We start from the raw sequence: 21,293 nt of genomic DNA on the forward strand, positions 1-21,293 counted from the left end.
ATGAGGAGTTATTTCCAGTCTTTGATAATAGCATAGATGTCCTAGGCACCTACTTGGGAGCCCGAGATGATTTTGAAGACCTCATCAAGTACATGCAAGACTACATCGCGAGTTTTGCATATCAACTTGATGAGTCTACAAAAAGATGGATCCCAATTGATTATTTGGAGTACTTGTTCAATCAAGAACCCAGGTTTGTGAAGCATTTAAATCGCTTTCGAGCCCAGCTCACACCCCTAGGGTTTAGGCAGGTGGACACTGATGACCTCCTTGCATGTGGAGTCATCGGAAACACAGGAAATAGGTTCCTATCCTGGGAAATGACCTTTATTTTCCTTCTCTAGGAGGGACAAATGGAAGAGGAGGCCTCGACCTCAAGCCTTGACCCTGCCCCTGCCCTTTCTGATCCTCTTATTTTTGTAGATGAGCCCAACATCTACAATGAAGAGCCCATAGATGAAGAAGCTGAGGAGCAAGAAGCTGCATTGGCCCTGGAAGTGCTCCAGTGACCTCGTGAACCCCATTCTACTTCTCAAATTCCATCGACCTCAGGCACCACCTCTGTTGACCCCGCAACAATGATATGGTTTCCTGCTCCCCTTCTTGTCGATGGAGAACAATACCTCTTTCTCCATGACATAGAGGTTATGTTTGGTCTCCGGGAGGATGACGCTCTTGGTATCCTGTGTGGATATGAGGTGGACATAACTATGCAAGAACCTAGGTTTTTGGGAGCAAATGATTCAATAGAAGAGGTTCTTGCTTTAATACTGGCCCAAATCAAAGATGCAGAGACATCAATCTACTCCGAGCTACCTGATGTTCCAGAAGAAGCCTCCACATCTCACTCCAGACAACAGGAGGCCTCTGGATCTATCCTCATTGACAAAGAGGAAGGGATTGAGCATGATGACTCCATAGTGGTAAGAAACTATGACCTTTGAATTTCTTCTCTCTTGGTATACTTTTGCTTTAATGGAATTCTAATGTAATGTTGGACTATTGCAAGAGGCATTTGAGGTCGACCTATTCTCATCTCGACAACATCTTGTTCGCAGTAGCTTTGGCCGAGATCGCTCACTGGCACATTGCCTTAGCCAAGCAAAAGGGCACTTTGTGGTTATCCACAAAAAGTTTTCTCCACATGGCACTGATGACCTCCTGAAGTGCAAGGCCTTATCAAGAGTGATTGGTCATGCTGACATCAATCGCAATGCTGACAAGGTCATTTTGGTGAACCGCATGGCTGCCCTCAATGCCTTTGGAACCAATTTTCAAGGTATGGGATTGACGACAACAGCCATGTCGCTGGCCAGCAATGGCAATAGCATTGACTCTCTATCGACTAGGTTAAGAGCTAGGAGCGTATTTGGGAATTCAAAGCCCGATGTTCTCAGTGTTTTAGACAAAAGAGAAAGGCAGCCTTATTGTATAGAAATTTTATTTTATATGAATACAGCTATACTTTTTATACAGTGCCCCATTTTGTGTTCTTTTACAAAATTTATTTTATACTATCATTGTATTTTGTAACTTTAATTGTTGTTGGAATTAATATTTTCATTCACTATTTTGTTCAAAAGCATGCGATCAGATAAATATTTGTGCTATAATGGTCATTTCTGAGCAATCCAGTAAGAATCTCATCGTGTGGCAGAAGGCAAATGTGTTCGGCATCATGCAAGGAGCCCAAAAATGGTAAAACTCGCTATGGCGCATATGGGGCCTATTTGACCAAGGCGTATGGGGCCTGTTTGACTTGGTCAAACAAGCCCCATACGTGCCATAGTGGGTTTTACCATTTTTCGGCTCCCCGTGCGATGCCGAACACATTTGCCTTCTATCGCATGGTGAAAAAACATCATTTGGCCACTCAAATTCACAGTGAACTTGCATAAACTGATGGAAAGCATCACGTAACATGTATAATAACATGGGAATAGTAATAGAACATAAAAATATCTTTTATTCATTGGCCTCAAAGGGCAGAGATTTACAAAATGATTCAAGTTACACCAAATGAACGTAAACAACATCTAGGGCCTAAGGGAGGGATTAGAGCGGATGCGCTTGGCGAGTGCAAGGTCCTTGTCCATCACTATTCCTCTTTTGGCATGGATAGCACATAAGTTCGCATCTTCAAAAAGACCTACTGTCATCTACTCCGTTGCCTTCTGAATTGCTCCCATAATGCCTGAAGTAAAATGCACATCACTCTTGTAATGCTGTGCTATTTCACGTACAACATGCTGGAAGGGTGCACGGGGAATGAAATTGTCCACAGTGGTTTGGAACTTGCGGATCTCCTGAAGTGCCTTCACGCTTGATTTTTTGCACCTCTTAATCTTTGGGGAACCCTACACTGGCCTTTGGACATGGCTCCATGGCCGCTTGTCTGCTTTGAACTTCTTTTGCCTCTCCTCCCTTGCAACCACCTCTTCAAACTCCTCTTCCTGTGTCTGGTGGGTCATTCGAGGTGGCTTGTCGTGCCTAGGGGTCTGTTTTGTCCTTGGTCTCTTTTCCTTTTCATGAGGCTATGAGACAGCAAGCTGAGGCTCTTGCTTAGCTCGCACTAGAGGCTCCTCATATCTGATAATCTTGAGGCACAGAGGGTTGATGGTGCTCTTCCGTGCGGTTTGCATGGTTGGAGGACTGGGACCAAGGTTGCCAAATACTTCCTCTTGTTGTGGCCCCTGTAATCTCTCCATCTCCTCTTTTTGCCTTTCTTGCTCCCCTTGTTCGTCTAGATGCTCCACGCCAGGACCCCACAGAGGAGGGAGGGGCAGTTGATCGGGATTGACTGGACTATTTTGCCCCTCTTGGGAGACCTCTCTACTTCCACGGTTAGTTGTGTGGAAGGACTGAGAGGACCCTTGATTGTGCTTGGATCCTTCATTGTGCTGGGATTCCTCATGGTGCTGAGATCCCTGGGATCCCCCATGAGAGTCGGATGGTGGGGACTTGCATTGCTTGGACTCCTGATGATGAGAACCACCTTCAGATCCCTGGTGATCCATTGCCCTCGGAGGCCATGGCATTGTGAGGAGGACAACGGGTAGCGTCTAAAGGGTGTCCAGTGGGTCTAGTAGTTTGTTTAACTTGTGCCATAGAAATGAGGGATTTTAGGGTTTTGAAGTGCTTTATATAGTCTTTTTAAAAGCACTTTAGGGTTTTTCTTTTAAATTAGGGTTTTTTGAGTGCACCTCCTTCCCCCCCACAGTGTTTTGTCACCAGTTCGGTAATACTTAATCTTCACCACCCTCCCTCCCAACCCACTCACCCCTCTGCCCTGCCATGTCGTACATGCAATTCTGCAATTTCCAAACAAATTTGTGAATTTTGGAATCTATAATTGACTCAATATAGTGTTAACTTTATTCATCAAACATTTTACATTTGGGGCTCTCTTAGCACCCACGCCTCCCCTGTTTGACTCTACATTGCAACCAAAGTGCAACCCCTTGACTCCCTATTCAGGACTTCCAAGCAGCACATCTCCTTGTCTTCTTGACATGTTGAACCGCTTTTGCAAGACTTGAGACCTCTACCTTATCGCGCTTGAGAGTCCTGGCCTCTAGACATCTATAAAACCAATCGAACATTTTGTGTAGTGCATTGCTTCGTGTGATACCACCCCCATGCCTTGTATTCTTGAAGTATGCTGCATTGGCTATGTAGTGTGATTTCTCCATTTCTTGAGTATTCCAAATGGACAGAGGGCCCCATTGCTCCACAAACCATGGTGCATGTGCGTAAAAACTATGCTGTAAAGAAAAACACTGTATTAGAAACATGAACTGACTCAAGTTTAAAGCACAAAATTTCAACCTAAGGAGGATTACCATGTAATGTATAATATGTGACTCCCCCCATGCTTCTACCATCAATGATATGAATTCTCCCAATGCTGTCCTGAATCTCTCATAATAAAGCTCATCTGTTTGACCTTGTCTAAGCAACTTTATAAATGCATCAAGCTTTGTCCACAATTTTGCTCTCAAAGTAGCAATTTGTCGATGTGAAGCTTGATTTGTGGTGCACTCACACAAATCTTTCTAGTACTCCTAACCTAGGGTGCTTTGAGCCAATGTATGTTTTTCTTTATCAGTGTAGTTGTCGGAGGCGTTGGTCGGAGCATAGTTGCATGCATATTTGGCGAGAGGTGGAATGGGTGTCTCTGTCGCAAATGTGGGTGTTGATGTAGTTGTGCGAGGGGGGTTAGAGATGTGTTAGTGTTGTAGGGACCGTTGTGTTAATCATGTGCCTAGGATTGTCCCACGTGTGTAGAGAAATGTATCGGTGCAGATGGATAGTCAATCAAAGGTCATGGCGGAAATTTATGAGCAAATTAGTGCGAAAAGGGCCCCACACGGGAGCACAAATTAATGAGTGCTAGGGATGACAAAATGGTGTGCAATACGCTAGAAAAATGCCCCATAGCATGTGTTTTTGTTTGTGAAACTGTGGTTCAAATGGGCTCAGTTTAGCCGCCAAATGGATGAGTTATGAGGGGTTAAAGTAGGGGCAAATTTGTGCGTGGGGGGGGTGGAGAGTTTTGGGCAGTCTAACCCCGACATGGTAAACCCATTTGCCAGGAAAAATCAAGTGCTAGAGGAGTCGCAGGCCCATCCCAATCAACCATAATAGAGTCCATGTAGAGTGCACCAAGTCCCACCATACCAATGAATAAGGTAGCATTCTATGTGCACTTCTATGAGGGAGGTCCTCCCCATTGACACCTTTGAGCCAAGGATGCCAAGTGTGTGACGGCCATAAAATGATCCTATGGCATAGATGAATGAGCATACTGAATCTAGGGAGGACACATTACCCAAAATGTCGACTTTATAAAGGATTACACCTATAAGGATGAACAAACCTTGCAAGTAACAACTTATACTACTAATTTGGGTGCACTATTGTGCTGTAGCTGTGCGGTGGATCACCTTTATAAACATTTCCCAATGCGAAGGACTCCGCATTGTGAAGTTCAAGCTTGGGAAGAAAGGATTGCTTGCAAAGGTGCAACACATCTACATGGGGAAGGACATGCACCTTCCTCCGTCAAGCAATCAATCGACAATACCATCGCATTGTAAATATGCATTTTGTGTAAGATTTTGAAGTGTAATGAGTCAGCTTGAAATTGTATTTTGAAACAAAACTAGTGTAATGAGTTAGTTTGACATTGTATTTTGAAATATCACTTGTGCATAGCAGATGTATTTCCTTCAGACTTTGAGGAGTGGGAACTAGTCGAGTGCTTCTTAGGTAAGTTTACTACCATTCATGAGCATTTAGGAAGGCAAATGCATGCTAGAGAGAAGTCCTCTGCTTTGAAATAGAGAAATATCTATTGGTATAATGCTAAGTACATTACTCCAAGGATGGCTGGCCATCTTCAATCCATTACAACACCACAACTTGAAGACATGGATTGCAACATGGTGGACACAAGAACAATGCAATCATACAAGGAAAAGATTGCAAAGGATGTGGGCATGGCCATGAAGTTTACATTTGGCTCTAAATGGGTAAGGTTGTCTTGGTTTATGCCGCTTCTTGTTTTCATAATATCCAGATGCACAGAACAAAAATGATGTGGTCATGCAAGTGCCTACATGAGAATGCCCTTGAGGAATTGCTTGGGGTGAATTGGGGAAGCAGGTTAGGTGAACAAAAGGGTGATCTGTTTCAATGCCATGTCTGTAAGGACAATGTGGTTGTCAAGTACCACATCTCCCGCCAAATGTTATATTTTGCTTTCCAATATAGGCGCTGGAAGAAAACAGGTGGCAATTGGCTCCCCCTTGACTCTAACGATGATGATAATAGAAGGGTAAGTTTATGTATTGGTTCTCATTTAGGAGATGTCAAGAACGTGACTATCACATCATAGTGGACTCTCAGGGACGTGCGGGAACACCTATTGGTCATGGAGGAATATCTAAGTCCTGTCACTTTACCTTAAATGGTGAAAAGGTAGGAAAGCATGCAGAGAAGCTCATGCATAGTGCCACTTTTATCCCTCCTACAATATTGAAGATTGTCTAGAAAATGTGGGGTGGAACAATTGTGGATTTTGACATTTTCCAATTAATAGTGGTGCAATTAATTTTGATGTTTTGAATGGTTTTGTTTCATGTCAATGTGAAGTTTTTCCCCAAAAAATTATAATTCTTTTTATTTTTTATATTTAGAACATTTGGGTATACATAGGTTATAAAGTTACTTTAGTTTTAAAGTTTCACTATCATAGCCATAGTTCTCCTAGCTACCAAACTACCATGGATTCTGCTAGGTCTGCCTTCCACGATTTCATGAGGAGTTATTTCCAGTCTTTGATAATAGCTTTGATAATAGCATAGATGTCCTAGGCACCTATTTGGGAGCCCGAGATGATTTTGAAGACCTCATCAAGTACATGCAAGACTACATCGCGAGTTTTGCATATCAACTTGATGAGTCTACAAAAAGATGGGTCCCAATTGATTATTTGAAGTACTTGTTCAATCAAGAACCCAAGTTTGTGAAGCGTTTAAATCGCTTTCGAGCCCAGCTCACACCCCCAGGGTTTAGGGAGGTGGACACTGATGACCTCCTAGCATGTGGAGTCATCGGAAACACAGGAAATAGGTTCCTATCCTAGGAAATGACCTTTATTTTCCTTCTCCAGGAGGGACAAATGGAAGAGGAGGCCTCGACCTCAAGCCTTGACCCTGCCCCTGCCCTTTCTGATCCTCTTATTTATGTAGATGAGCCCAACATCTACAATGAAGAGCCCATAGATGAAGAAGCTGAGGAGCAGGAAGCTGCATTGGCCCTGGAAGTGCTCCAGCGACCTCCTGAACCCCATTCTACTTCTCAAATTCCATCGACCTCAGGCACCACCTCTGTTGACCCCGCAACAATGATATGGTTTCTTGCTCCCCTTCATGTCGATGGAGAACAATACCTCTTTCTCCATGACATAGAGGTTATGTTTGGTCTCCGGGAGGATGATGCTCTTGGTATCCTGTGTGGATATGAGGTGGACATGACTATGCAAGAACCTAGGTTTTTGGGAGCAAATGATTCAATAGAAGAGGTTCTTGCTTTAATACTGGCCCAAATCAAAGATGCAAAGACATCAATCTACTCTGAGCTACCTGATGTTCCAGAAGAAGCCTCCACATCTCACTCCAGACAACAGGAGGCCTCTGGATCCATCCTCATTGACAAAGAGGAAGGGATTGAGCATGATGACTCCATAGTGGTAAGAAACTATGACCTTTGAATTTCTTCTCTCTTGGTATACTTTTGCTTTAATGGAATTCTAATGTAATGTTGGACTGTTGCAAGAGGCATTTGAGGTCGACCTATTCTCATCTCGACAACATCTTGTTCGCAGTAGCTTTGGCCGAGATCGCTCACTGGCACATTACCTTGGCCAAGCAAAAGGGTGCTTTGTGGTTATCCACAAAAAGTTTTCTCCACATGGCACTGATGACCTCCTGAAGTGCAAGGCCTTATCAAGAGTGATTGGTCATGCTGACATCAATCGCAATGCTGACAAGGTCATTTTGGTGAACCGCATGGCTGCCCTCAATGCCTTTGGAACCAATTTTCAAGGTATGGGATTGACGGCAGCAGCCATGTCCCTGGCCAGCAATGACAATAGCGTTGACTCTCTATCGACTAGGTTTAGAGCTAGGAGTGTATTTGGGAATTCAAAGCCCGATGTTCTCAGTGTTTTAGACAAGAGAGAAAGGCAGCCTTATTGTACATAAATTTTATTTTATATGAATACAGCTATACTTTTTATATAGTGCCCCATTTTGTATTCTTTTACAAAATTTATTTTATACTGTCATTGTATTTTGTAACTTTAATTATTGTTGGAATTCATTCACTATTTTGTTCAAAAGCATGTGATCAGATAAATATTTGTGCTATAATGGTCATTTCTGAGCAATCCAGTAAGAATCTCACCGCGTGGCAGAAGGCAAATGTGTTCGGCATCACGCGAGGAGCCCAAAAATGGTAAAACTCGCTATGGCGCATATGGGGCCTGTTTGACCAAGGTGTATGGGGCTTGTTTGACTTGGTCAAATAGGCCCCATACACGCCATAGTGGGTTTTACCATTTTTCGGCTCCCCGTGCGATGCCGAACACATTTGCCTTCTACCGCACGGTGAAAAAACATCATTTGACCACTCAAATTCACAGTGAACTTGCATAAATTGATGGAAAGCATCACGTAACATGTATAATAACATGGGAATAGTAATAGAACATAAAAATACCTTTTATTCATTGGCCTCAAAGGGCAGAGATTTACAAAATGATTCAAGTTACACCAAATGAACCTAAACAACAGCTAGGGCCTAAGGGAGGGATCAGAATGGATGCGCTTGGCGAGTGCAAGGTCCTTGTCCATCACTATTACTCTTTTGGCATGGATAGCACATAAGTTCGCATCCTCAAAAAGACCTACTGTCATCTGCTCCGTTGCCTCCTGAATTGCTCCCATAATGCTTGAAGTGAAACGCACATCACTCTTGTAATGCTGTGCTATTTCACGTACAACATGCTGGAAGGGTGCACGGGGAATGAGATTGTCCATAGTGGTTTGGAACTTGCGGATCTCCTGAAGTGCCTTCACGCCTGATTTTTTGCACCCCTTAATCTTTGGGGGACCCTACACTGGCCTTTGGACATGGCTCCATGGCCGCTTGTCCGCTTTGAACTTCTTTCGCCTCTCCTCCCTTGCAACCACCTCTTCAAACTCCTCTTCCTGTGTCTGGTGGGTCATTCGAGGTGGCTTGTCGCGCCTAGGGGTCTATTTGTCCTTGGTCTCTTTTCCTTTTCATGAGGCTGTGAGAGAGCAGGCTGAGGCTCTTGCTTAGCTCGCACTAGATGCTCCTCATATCTGATAATCTTGAGGCACAGAGGGTTGATGGTGCTCTTCCGTGCGGTCTGCATGGTTGGAGGATTGGGACCAAGGTTCATTATATCTGCGAGCCCGCCAAATACTTCCTCTTGTTGTGGCCCCTGTAATCTCTCCATCTCCTCTTTTTGCCTTTCTTGCTCCCCTTGTTCATCTAGATGCTCCACGCCAGGACCCCACGGAGGAGGAAGGGGCAGTTGATCAGGATTGACTGGACTATTTTGCCCCTCTTGGGAGACCTCTCTACTTCCACGGTTAGTTGTGTGGAAGGACTGAGAGGACCCTTGATCGTGCTTGGATCCTTCATCATGCTGGGATTCCTCATGGTGCTGAGATCCCTGGGATCCCCCATGAGAGTCGGATGGTGGGGACTTGCGTTGCTTGGACTCCTGATGATGAGAACCACCTTCAGATCCCTGGTGATCATTGCCCTCGGAGGCCATGGCATTGTGAGGAGGACAACGGGTAGCATCTAAAGGGCGTCCAGTGCGTCTAGTAGTTTGTTTAACTTGTGCCATAGAAATGAGGGATTTTAGGGTTTTGAAGTGCTTTATATAGTCTTTTTAAAAGCACTTTAGGGTTTTTCTTTTAAATTAGGGTTTTTTGAGTGCACCTCCTTCCCCCCTAGTGTTTTCTCGCCAGTTCGGTAATACTTAATCTTCACCACCCTCCCTCCCAACCCACTCACCCCTCTGGCCTGCCATGTCGTACATGCAATTCTGCAATTTCCAAAAAAATTTGTGAATTTTGGAATCTATAATTGACTCAATATAGTGTTAACTTTATTCATCAAACATTTTACATTTGGGGCTCTCTTAGGACCCACGCCTCCCCTGTTTGACTCTACATTGCAACCAAAATGCAACCCCTTGGCTCCCTATTGAGGACTTCCAAGCAGCACATCTCCTTGTCTTCTTGACATGTTGAACCGCTTTTGTGAGACTTGAGACCTCTACATTATCGCGCTTGAGAGTCCTGGCCTCTAGACATCTATAAAACCAATCGCACATTTCGTGTAGTGCATTGCTTTGTGTGATACCACCCCCATGCCTTGTATTCTTGAAGTATGCTGCATTCGCTATGTAGTGTGATTTCTCCATTCCTTGAGTATTCCAAATGGACAGAGGGCCCCATTCCTCCACAAACCATGGTGCTTGGGCGTAAAAACTATGCTGTAAAGAAAAACACTGTATTAGAAACATGAACTGACTCAAGTTTAAAGCACAAAATTTCAACCTAAGGAGGATTACCATGTAATGTATAATATGTGACTCCCCCCATGCTTCTACCATCAATGATATGAATTCTCCCAATGCTGTCCTGAATCTCTCATAATAAAGCTCATCTGTTTGACCTTGTCTAAGCAACTTTATAAATGCATCAAGCTTTGTCCACAATTTTTCTCTCAAAGTAGCAATTCGTGGATGTGAAGCTTGATTTGTGGTGCACTCACACAAATCTTTCTAGTACTCCTAACCTAGGGTGCTTTGAGCCAATGTATGTTTTTCTTTATTAGCATTGTGGTTGAACAAGAACCTCCTTGCCTTTCCTCCACCCATGGACACTTTAGCAGGAAGATTTTGTGTCTTTCCTGATTGTTTCTTGTCCTGCTTAAGCTTCACATTGCCTCCGTGAAGTCCCATTAGTGAGAGTAGTTCTTCAGCTTTTGCAATGCATTGTGCAGATACTTGCTGTGGCCTCAAATTCCAAGCATAAACTAGATGGAGATAGAGTAACTTATCGAGTATATGCAGTTCAGGATTCAAAGTACACACGTGTACCCACTCCAATGGAATTGGTAGAATGGGGTCCCACTTAGGATCCTTTTTGTGACGATCAGGCGCTGCACTTTGGTTGCAAGAAAGGATGCCATTTTCCCACTGTAGGCTTCCCTTTTGCATCTTCTAAGAGTGGGTGCAATACAAGCATGTCCATTTTGCATCTGCACCTGTATCACAACCATACAAGCACTTGAGGGTCTTCAAATCACCAGCTAGATGCGATTCAACTTGAAACGTTCCATGTCCATCCACAATTAATGTTTGCCCTGCCTCTTGTCTTCGAATAATCGATGGGATGCCGATCCTCTCCAAAACCCACTTCAATGCCTCGTGGCACTCCTTTGGGGTCTCAAAGGCTGCAAGCCACCATATGTCCTTCTCATATTGGACTAAGAAACCCTACTCAACTTCCTCATCCCCTTGAGCAAAACACAAGGCATCATTCATAATACAAATGCTCACCCTCTCTAGCTTGTGCTCTTTTACCAACTGAGCTTCATCCATTTTTATAACAAATACTAGCTTGCCATCTGTACAATGAAAGAGAAATTCAGTAAGGATATAGAAATCAGAAGAAATAAAGTTGAATGTGAAGAGGGAATTTCTCTTACCTTCTTCTCTCATCCCATAGAATTTGAGCATGGCTCTCGGCAAATTCTCTACATCCACGTAAACATTATTAAAAGCATTCATCTCAAACGTTTGGATGCCAAATTTCTTTTTACTCTTCCAAGTCATTGTGCCACTTACACAATGGTATCCTCCAAGCTTTTCTCTATAGAGCACATTGGATTGTTTCTTGAAGTGCAAGCCTTACAAACCACGGTGTTGGCAATGGCATTGTAGATATATTATACTTTTCCTCCATAGAAGACTTGAAAATTTTTAAAACAGAGTTGTAAGCCAACTTACACCATCAGCATCACAAGCTCCAACCACCTCCTTTGCTTGGACAAGGCCCTTGAAATCCTTCATTACCTCTCTAGCAACTTGTTTACATAGCCCTTTTTGTCTAGGGTCCTTCAACACTTCCATGACATCACTTGGCTTTATTTAACTTCTTAGAACATATGAAGGATCACTATCATCCATTTCCATTGTTCCCATCACATCCTCCATGAAATTCCTAAAGTAGAGTACAAATGAGTCTTAGTGGAAAGAATGCAACACCACAAATATTTTGGGGTAAGAAATTTCATTGAAAATTTGGGGAACTAACCTTGCAGCTTGTATTCTCCTCTTTCGGGCACCACTATTGGTTGACAATGCATCCATAGATTGCAATTGTCTTTTCCTCTCCTTCAGTACCAAAGGTGTTCCCTTCAACTTTTGTACTCATTCTATCGACTTCTCTTGTTCCTTCTCCACAGCACGTTGAATTTGGCCATAGATAGACCTTTCCAAATCTTGTTTGCTTTCGCAAGCTTCTGGATTGATTCTTCCAATTCATGTCGCTCCAAGTCCAGTGCATGTGCTTTGTCACTGAGTTCTTTGTTTTGCAATTAGAGATCCTGCATACTATTATGCATTGCCACAATAGTAATATTTCCCAAATGTGCAAGTTCTTCTGCTTGGGCTCTTTGCACCTCGCTTGCTTGCATAGCCAATGTCTAAGAATGGTTCAATCGATTGCAATAACCGTGCAGTCCAGCATGTCCCTTGCCAACAAACTGAACAACATCATGCACTGTATGAAAAGGAGGACTCTTTTGGGTGGTAGGTCTAAAGGATACAAGTTTCCATCCACCCAAAGGTCAAGATGCTTCTTCCCTTGCAATCAAAGACTGTGGAGCACACTTTGAGGAGTTCCACTATATCCCAAAGAGCATGTTCTTGCATATTCTGCCTCCAGCTGTAGGTTCTCATGGTACTTGTTGGATATGTCCTCGAATGGTGCCATGAGTACTCAAAGAGAGGTATCAGTGATGCAGGCTAAAATGTAGGGGAGAGCTGGCAAAGATGGAGCAGTGAGAGGGAGAGAGTAGCAAGGAAGAGGGAGGAGGAGAAGCAAATGAGGGCAAGAGGAAGAGGAGGAGAAGAGTTGGGCGATAGGTGTAGAAGGGAGGGAAGGAACTGCTGTAGAAGGGAGGAGGAGGGGCGAGATGCTGCAGGAGGGAGGAGGAGGGGAGAGATTCTATAGGAGGGAGGAGCAGAGGAGAGTAATCTTGGGCGGCTGGAGAAGGAGGGGAGAGGAAGGAGGGAGGAGGAGCCAGAAGGAGGAGGAGGAGGGGAGAGGGAGGAGGCAGGAGGAGGAGCAAGACGGAGGAGGGGAGAGGAGGAGGGAGGGAGAGGGGGATGGAGAGGGAGGAGGAGGAGGGAGGGAGGGAGGGAGGGAGGGAGGGAGAGAGAGAGAGAGGGAGGGAGGGAGGGAGATTCGAAATTTGAAATTCAAATTTCAAAAAGTGGCCCCCTCCCCTCATTGATGGGGGGAGAGGTGGGCTCAAATGTGGGCTTAACCCACCTAGGTTGGGCTGGTTAGGCCTCTTTGGGACCCTCCAAGCCCCTTGCATTAGCCCACTAAGCATTCCCTAATCCATTCCTTATGAGGCCCCTTTGAGACCCCAATTCTCCCCCAATGATAGAAAAACGTCCCAACGAAAAGGAACTCAATATTGTAGACATTATTATATGACAAGAGGGATGGACAATATATGTCCCGTGCATGCAGACAATCATAAAATGATTGTCACAGAGAGGCATGGAAGAACTGATATTTAGCCAAAAGAAGGATCACCAAAGACCCAATGGTTACAATCCTTCCCTTAGCCGATGGCAGAACTATAGAACCCTTGGGAGTCCTCGCCGGTATTAACATTAAGGTATTCGACTTCACGTACCCGATTAGGTTCGTAGTCATGGACTTTACCCAACAAGTGTGTTATTGCATAACCATGCGGGTTAGCAACAGTGAATATGAGGGGTGTGCGAGGGTAAGTTAGCCGCAACGGTTGGCGGTTCAGTCCTCCAAGCGGTTTGAGTCTTCAACAGTCTCTAACCGACAGTCAGTTCTTGTATGCATGCTATTACTAGCATTCCGTCTCTGTTCTTTACAGAGTTGTTGAGAGAGCTCTTGCTCCGAGAATACAAAGTTACGCAGTGTTGTGATCTTTCTATTCGTGTTCTCTGTATTCTTTCCGTGGATGTTGCACATGTTGTTTTATCTCTATTTTTCATAGCATCTGCGTTGAGTTATGACGCTACACATTGGCGATCACGATGCGCATTCTTAGTATCACAAAAGGAATTCGCGATCTAGCGATTTTGAAAGATAGCAACTGCAGAATGCGCTACCAAGACCACCGGATGAGGTTCTTCACAGGGATTTCCAGAGTTGCTCGCAGGGTGTTGGGGATCAATCCGCCTCCGGAGTTCATCTTGAAAGCTGTGAATGTGACGCCTCACCGCTGTAATCTCTTCCTGAACCTTTGCTGGATTGCGTGCCGATGCACGCAACCTCCCATGTGAAGTGCCTCCGCAGTGACAACAAGGAGAGGATGACATGAGATCGCCAACACACCTTGCCAGAAAGTCCACAGACTCACATACAATGCCTTTGTATCATGTCAATAAGGGTCCAAGTCGCTACATCATGTTGCTTGTGTGTATGTGTGCAAATACAAATAATTCAAATAGATGTAGATAGATAGATAGATAGATAGATTGGAGAAGAGATGGAAAGTGGAAAGCAAGACTACTAGGGTGTATTCCTTAAGAGAGCTTGATTCAAGGCTAACTAAACCAAGACAACCTTTCACAACCTTACCATTGCATAACGGTATGGCTTTAGGCTTGCAAAAATGTCTTAGTAGAACCTAGTGTACCTAAAGTACCATGGTTGCAAAATTCATCTTTAGCAATATAGCAACCTATGGAGTGCAAATAAAACAATGTCATTTTTGAACCCCCATTGACATTGTTTGTAGATCTCTCATTCCCACGCCTTCATGAAGGTGTACAAATGATTGATGGAAAAGGTTTCGGTGAAGATGTTTACCACATAATCCTTGGATGGACAATAGTGAGGTTAGTGGATGTATCCTCAATACAAACCTGAACGTAATGCTGATGACTTTCAATGCTTGAAAGACGATATTGTTTGCTATGGCAATGCTACTCTGACCGTTAAGTGGGAGTGGCCACACTGTCTTTTGAATGATGTAGATCGTGTTTAAACTTCCTCAACCACATGCATTCCAATGGTGGCATTTGTTGCCTTATATCACTTCACTAAATAGAAGAGAGACCTAACTTCTTGAACCATGAAATGCAAGCTGAACTCAATGAGAAACAATAGCCAAAAGTGTATCGTCAGTCATCAAATGTCCTTGACCAATCATAGATTGTTTACCCACGAAGGTCAATGTCCCAATCTCGAGCATAATGCAAACCAAAAGTGAGAGTACCATGTACATGTCTAAGAACCCTTTTGGCTGCATTTCAGTGTTTGATTGTAAGACAATGCCTAAACTGACGGAGAGACCTTGTAGCATAGGCAATGTCAAACCTCGTAGAGCACAAATAAATCAGGTTGCCCACTTACTATCAGTCTACCATCAAATTGTTCAGTTGTGCCATACTTATTGAGCCCAAGGCCTATTACAAATTGACCAAACGAGATGGAGTTAGCTGGTACGAACTGTAGGAGCAAAACTTCATTCGACAACAATTGAAAATATTAAGTGTTGCGTTATGTATAAAACCCCAAACTGATGTAGCTAGATTAACCTACCTAGACTTAGTTTACATAACCATACCATTGTAACATTCCTGCAAATCTCTGCTCAATGATATGGCTAAAGTACTCTGGAAATGTCTTAGTAGTGCTTAGGGTACCTTAAATACCTGATTGTACAAATTCATCCATAGGAATATAAAACTCACAACCTTGTTCACTAAAGCACACATGATCTGAACTCACTTTCATCCTTTGATTCTCCTGGTCTAAGTCTGCCTCACCTATGTTTCTGTCATGCTAGCATCAACATTTCAAGTAAGAGGAATAAACACTACCATAGTCACACTAGGATTACAAACAGTCCAAGAAGGACACTTTCCATTCTTGAAAACATGAAAGCAGTTAGCATCTCGGAACAGTTCGCTGCTCATATTTGGATATAAGTGCTATAGCCGAATGAGAGTCTCTGCAATTCCATAGATTTTTTACATGTACAGGTACCCCCTTGGGTGTATTAATCAGGGCACAAGTACTGACCAACTTCTCACTGTATCCACATCTCTCAAATTCCTTTAGATTAACAGATAGTCTTGGGACAGCCAATGCAAGTGTGGTGCATATCCTTCTTCCCTTATTTTGAAAGAACGACCTTCTGGATTTGCATATGTATAATTGCTTTGGGAATGTTCTGTATCCCCTACAAAAAATGAATGCACAATTCCACCAACATCAGTCCAACTCTGTCCTGGCTTGCCCCATGCTCGTTCTTTTAATCTCATGAACTCAACCTGCTTGGCGTCCTCCTGCATGTGAGCATCTGCATAGATGTTAGACATCAAGATATAAGCTGCAGCATCATTTTTATCCAATTCCACTGCATGTTCAAAGGCCCACCTTCCAAGCTCTACATTTCCCCACTTCTGACAAGAACCCAACACAGTATGCCACAACACGCAAGTGGGACTGAAAGGCATCTTCGTTATCATCACTACGGCCTTGTCTAATTGGCCTGCACGGCCAAGGAGATCAACCATGCACGTGTGGTGCTCAATAGTTGGAGTGATGCAATACTCCTTGCTCATGCACTCAAAGTATGTCTGGCCCGTCTCCACTAGACCTGTGTGAGTGCATACAGTAAGAATACTCAGGAATGTGACCCCATCTGGTTTTATTTCGTCTGCTCTCATTCTCTCAAGCATAAGAAAGACCTTTTCACTCGCTCCTAGCTGGGCATACCCTAGGATAAGTGCATTCCAGGAGACTGCATCTCGGACTGGAAGTTTGTCGAACACTTCCTGTGCTTTTGCAAGCAAGCCACACTTGGAATACATATCAACCAAGGCGTTACCAACAAAAGGATCTCTTTCCAACAACCCCTTTCTCGCAGTCTCAGCATGTAGTTCTTGGCCCTTGTCTATGGCTCCAATGCTGCCACAAGCGTTCAAGCTACAAACAAATGTGACCGCATCAGGAGAGACGCCCTCCAACTGCATCTGTTCGAAACAGTTGAGTGCATCCTGACCAAGGTCATGTTCAGTATACCCTGCTATAAGTGCATTCCAGGAGACTGCATTTCGAATTGGAAGTTCGTCAAACACTTCCTCTGCTTTTGCAAGCAAGCCACATTTGGCATACATATCAACCAAGGTGTTACCAACAAAAGGATCTCTTTCCAACAAACCCTTTCTCGCAATCTCAGCATGTATTTCTTGGCCCTTGTCTATGGCACCTATGCTGCCACAAGCTTTCAAGCTGCAAACAAATGTAACCGCACTTGGCGAGACACCCTCCAATTGCATGTGGTCGAAACAGTTCAGTGCGTCCTGACCAAGGTCATGTTCAGCATATCCTCCAATAAGTGCATTCCAGCAAACTGCATTCTGAATTGGAAGTTTGTCAAACACTTCATGTGCTTTTGCAAGCAAGCCACACTTGGCATACATGTGAACCAAGGTGCTACCAACAAAAGGATTTCTTTCCAACAGCCCCTTTCTCGCTATCTCAGCGTGTATTTCTCGGGCCTTCTCTATGGCTTCTATGCTGCCACAAGCTTTCAAGGTGCAAACAAATGTGACCGCATCAGGAGAGACACCTTCCAATTGCATCTGTTCGAAACAATTCAGTGCGTCCTGACCAAGGTCATGTTCAGCATACCCTCCGATAAGTGCATTCCACGAGTCTGCATTTCTAGCTGGAAGTTTGTCAAAGACTTCCTGCGCTTGTGCAAGCAAGCCACACTTGGCATACATATCAACCAAGAAGCTACCAACAAAAGGATCTCTTTCCAACAACCCCTTTCTTGCAATCTCAACATGTATTTCTCGGCCCTTGTCTATGGCTCCTATGCTGCCACAAGCTTTCAAGCTGCAAACAAATGTGACCGCATCAGGAGAGACGCCTTCCAGTTGCATCTGATCGAAACAGTCAAGTGCGTCCTGACCAAGGTCATGTTCAGCGTACCCTGCAATAAGTGTAGTCCACGAGACTGCATCTCGAACTGGAAGTTTGTCAAACACTTCTTGTGCTTTTGCAAGCAAGCCACACTTGGCATACATATCAACCAAGGTGCTACCAACAAAAGGATCTCTTTCCAACAACCCCTTTCTCGCAATCTCAGCATGTATTTCTCGGCCCTTGTCTATGGCTCCTATGCTGCCACAAGCTTTCAAGCTGCAAACAAATGTGACCGCATCAGGAGAGACACCCTCCAATTGCATCTCTTCTAAACAGTTCAGTGCTTGCTGACCAAGCTCATGTTCAGCATACCCTGCGATAAGTGCAGTCCACGAGATTGCATTTCGAATTGGAAGTTTGTCGAACACTTCCTGTGCTTTTGCAAGCAAGCCACACTTGGCATACATATCAACCAAGGTGCTACCAATAAAAAGATTTCTTTCCAATAACCCTTGTCTCGCAATCTCAGCATGTATTTCTTGGCCTCTTTGTGTATCTTTCAGCCTGGCACAAGCCTTTAGTAAGGCCACGAACGTATGCCCACTAGGACGTACACAATCCTCCTGCATTTTCTGGTGCAGTACGAAGGCATGCTCTAACTTCCCACAAGAAATATAACCTGTAATGAGAGAAGTCCAGGAGTACTCATTCCGATCAACCAACCTATCAAAAACCTGCTGGGCATCACACATACTTCCAACCTCTACCAACATTGGGACGAGGTAGTTCCCAAGTGCCTTATGAGCTTCCAGCCTACATTTGCGGAGGTAGGCATGCAAGCGCAGGGCATACGCTGGATTTTTGTGTTTTCTGCAGTTGCGCAAGATCCATGACAAGTTTTCAATCGAAGGTGGATGGGGCATGCGCTCCAAAGAAGAGAGTGCCTCCTCTAAGCTAAGCTCTGGAAGTTGTGCTATGGGGCTGTGCACGGCCTTGTTTGCAGTCTCCATTTTGTGGAGCGTGCCTTTAAGCAAACTTGAATTGTACTAGCCGTCTATCCATAGCGACTCCTTGGTGAGTTTCTGCTTGAATCTGTGGCTCTTGGGTGTGTCTGATACAGGTGACAGAAGACACGTCAGAGTTCAATCTACAGCCAAAAAAAGGATTGAGTTCTTACTGTTGCGATTGTCAAACCATTGGGAGGGATCGGTGAAGTACTTATCTTTTTCAGCTTCCCGGATTCCTGCTTGGAAGTTGGAAGTATATGGAAAAGAAGAATCAAACTTCTCCCCAAATTCTTGCTTTTGGTGTCCATGGACTTGGAAGATTTAGTAGGGGCACGGAAAAAAAAAGAGAGTTGTTCAGGTTAGATGGCTAGTTTGGCCAGATGTGGGTTTTAGAGACCGTTTCCAGAACATTTTGTACGAGATGTCTTTTGATTTTTACTGAGTGATATATGAGCAGACCACTTTCAATATTTAAAAAGAAAAAGAAAAAAAAAAGAGAGTATATTATGCACGTGATATGCGGGATAAGATGAGATGAGCACACACTCATCACTCTTGTCACTTGACTCGCTTATCTTTTTTTGCTTCCCGGATTCCTGCGTTTAATCGTTGCCATTGCCATGGAGGGGGGGATGGAGGAGGGGGCGGGGGGGATTCCTGCGTTTGATCGCTGCCATTGCCATGGAGGGGGGGATGGAGGGTGGCGGGGGGGGGAGGGGGGGAGAGGAGGGGGGAAGGGAGGTGGTGGAGAGGGGGGGTCGGTGGGTGGAGGGGGGGGGGGGGGGGGGGGTAAGGAGGAGGGGGGAGGGGGGTGGGGGGAGGGTGATGGAGAGGGGGGGGTAGCTCTTTTGCTCTTGGGAAGCTTATGTGGACCCTTGGCAGAGATCCTCTCATGACTATCCAATCATTCAAGCTATAGGTGCAAGGCACCCATTCACACAGTGCACTTTTGCTCTTGTGGGACATAGAGTACATGGTTGGTCTCCTTACCATGCTTGTACAGAGGTGACAACAGCAATAGTGGACTAGAAACTGCAACTTGGAGAAAGAGAGCAGCTCCGATAGAGGGAGAGAGAGGGAGAAGGTATAGAGGATGCAACTGAAGGTTGAGAGAAGCTACAAGAGGTGCTGTAGCTAGGAATGGAGGGAGAAAGAGTAGAGGGGGATGAGCAACTGCTCCAGGAGGTGTTGTAGCTAGGAATGGAGGGAGAAAGAGCAGAGGGGGATGAGCAGCCACTACAGGAGGTACTATAGCTAGGAATGGAGGAAGAAAGAGCAGAGGGGGATGAGCAGCTGCTGTTGTAGGAGGTGCTATAGCTAGGAATGGAGAGAGAATGAGCAGCTACTACAGGAGGTGCTGGAGAGGGAGAAACATAGTGGACCAGAGCAGAAGGGGGCAGAGAAGATGCCAAATGAGTTCCCACGTTTGAAAAATGGAGGGAGAATGGAGCTGGACCAGAGAAGAGGAGGGAGCAGGCCTGTAACAAGCTGAGAGGGGGGAAAAATTCACCCAGAAGGGCCCATCGCCTCTTGAATGACTTGTAGGTTTGGTTGGGGGAGGTGCATATGGGAGAAGGGTTAAGCATGGGTTGAGGGGGGGGATGGTGTGAGTGGTCCTCGGTGTAAGAGGAGTAGCCAATAGGGGATGTTTGCAGGTCTGCCCACCCTCCACCTCAACATGGCATTGCCCCACAAAAAGGAGCACTCCCATTGGTACACCTCAAATACCTCACTAATCCCTTAAAATTAGGAAACAGTAATTGGGGGCCCTTTGGAGACCCCAATTCTCCCCTAATGAATATAATGACACATGGATTTCACTTTTTTTTAAAAGTGTGTGTGTGAGAAAGAGAGACGGAGAGAGGGAGGGAGAGGGAGGGTATGTTATGATCTACAAAAGACCGAAAGATCTATAAGACTAAAGACATAAAAAATAAGGAGTCAGAGTCCATCAAAAATAAAATGTTGGTTAAGGACCGAGCGTCCATCCCAATATCGTAGAAGACTTATTTATTACATTAGTTATAGACTAAGTGTCTCCACATGTACATTTGATGTCTTAGCCAATTTGAAATCTTTAATGAGAGCAATGTCTTCATGATATACTATCCACTTTGCCATTCTTTTGAGCTTCATGTACTTCATGTAGTTCATTAGCCTTCATCTTAAGCTATTGAGCATTGAGATCTTTTGTTATCCGTATCTTATTGCCTTGCAAGGCTTTGGTTTGGCCAAGGATTGTCAACCTATAATACCCATTTCACAAATATTGGGTGATATGCTCTTCAAAACAATTTTTATAATTACTTTTGAATAAAGCCTAAAAAATTTAGAACCCTCTAATTAGAAAAAATTCTTGAAAAATAGAAACCTCTTTTTAAAAAACTCTCAATTTCAAAAAAATTGAAAGGTCTTTTAGAGGAATTACAAGTACAATTATAAAAGGAGTTGATAACATTACATGAGATTTATTTATCATGACAGTGCTCTAAAATCTCCAAGACTT

The 21,293-nt window shown here is 44.3% G+C and overlaps 1 pseudogene; it reads right to left on the minus strand.

The window, feature by feature from the left end:
- Positions 1-15,599: 15,599 nt before the first annotated feature.
- LOC147900539 (pentatricopeptide repeat-containing protein At4g39530-like) lies at positions 15,600-18,823 on the minus strand (annotated as a pseudogene).
- Positions 18,824-21,293: the final 2,470 nt, after the last annotated feature.

This window comes from Dipteris shenzhenensis, chromosome 7 (assembly GCF_047967505.1).
Source record: "Dipteris shenzhenensis isolate YYH24624 ecotype China chromosome 7, Dip_SZ_1.0, whole genome shotgun sequence".
NCBI lineage: Eukaryota > Viridiplantae > Streptophyta > Polypodiopsida > Gleicheniales > Dipteridaceae > Dipteris > Dipteris shenzhenensis.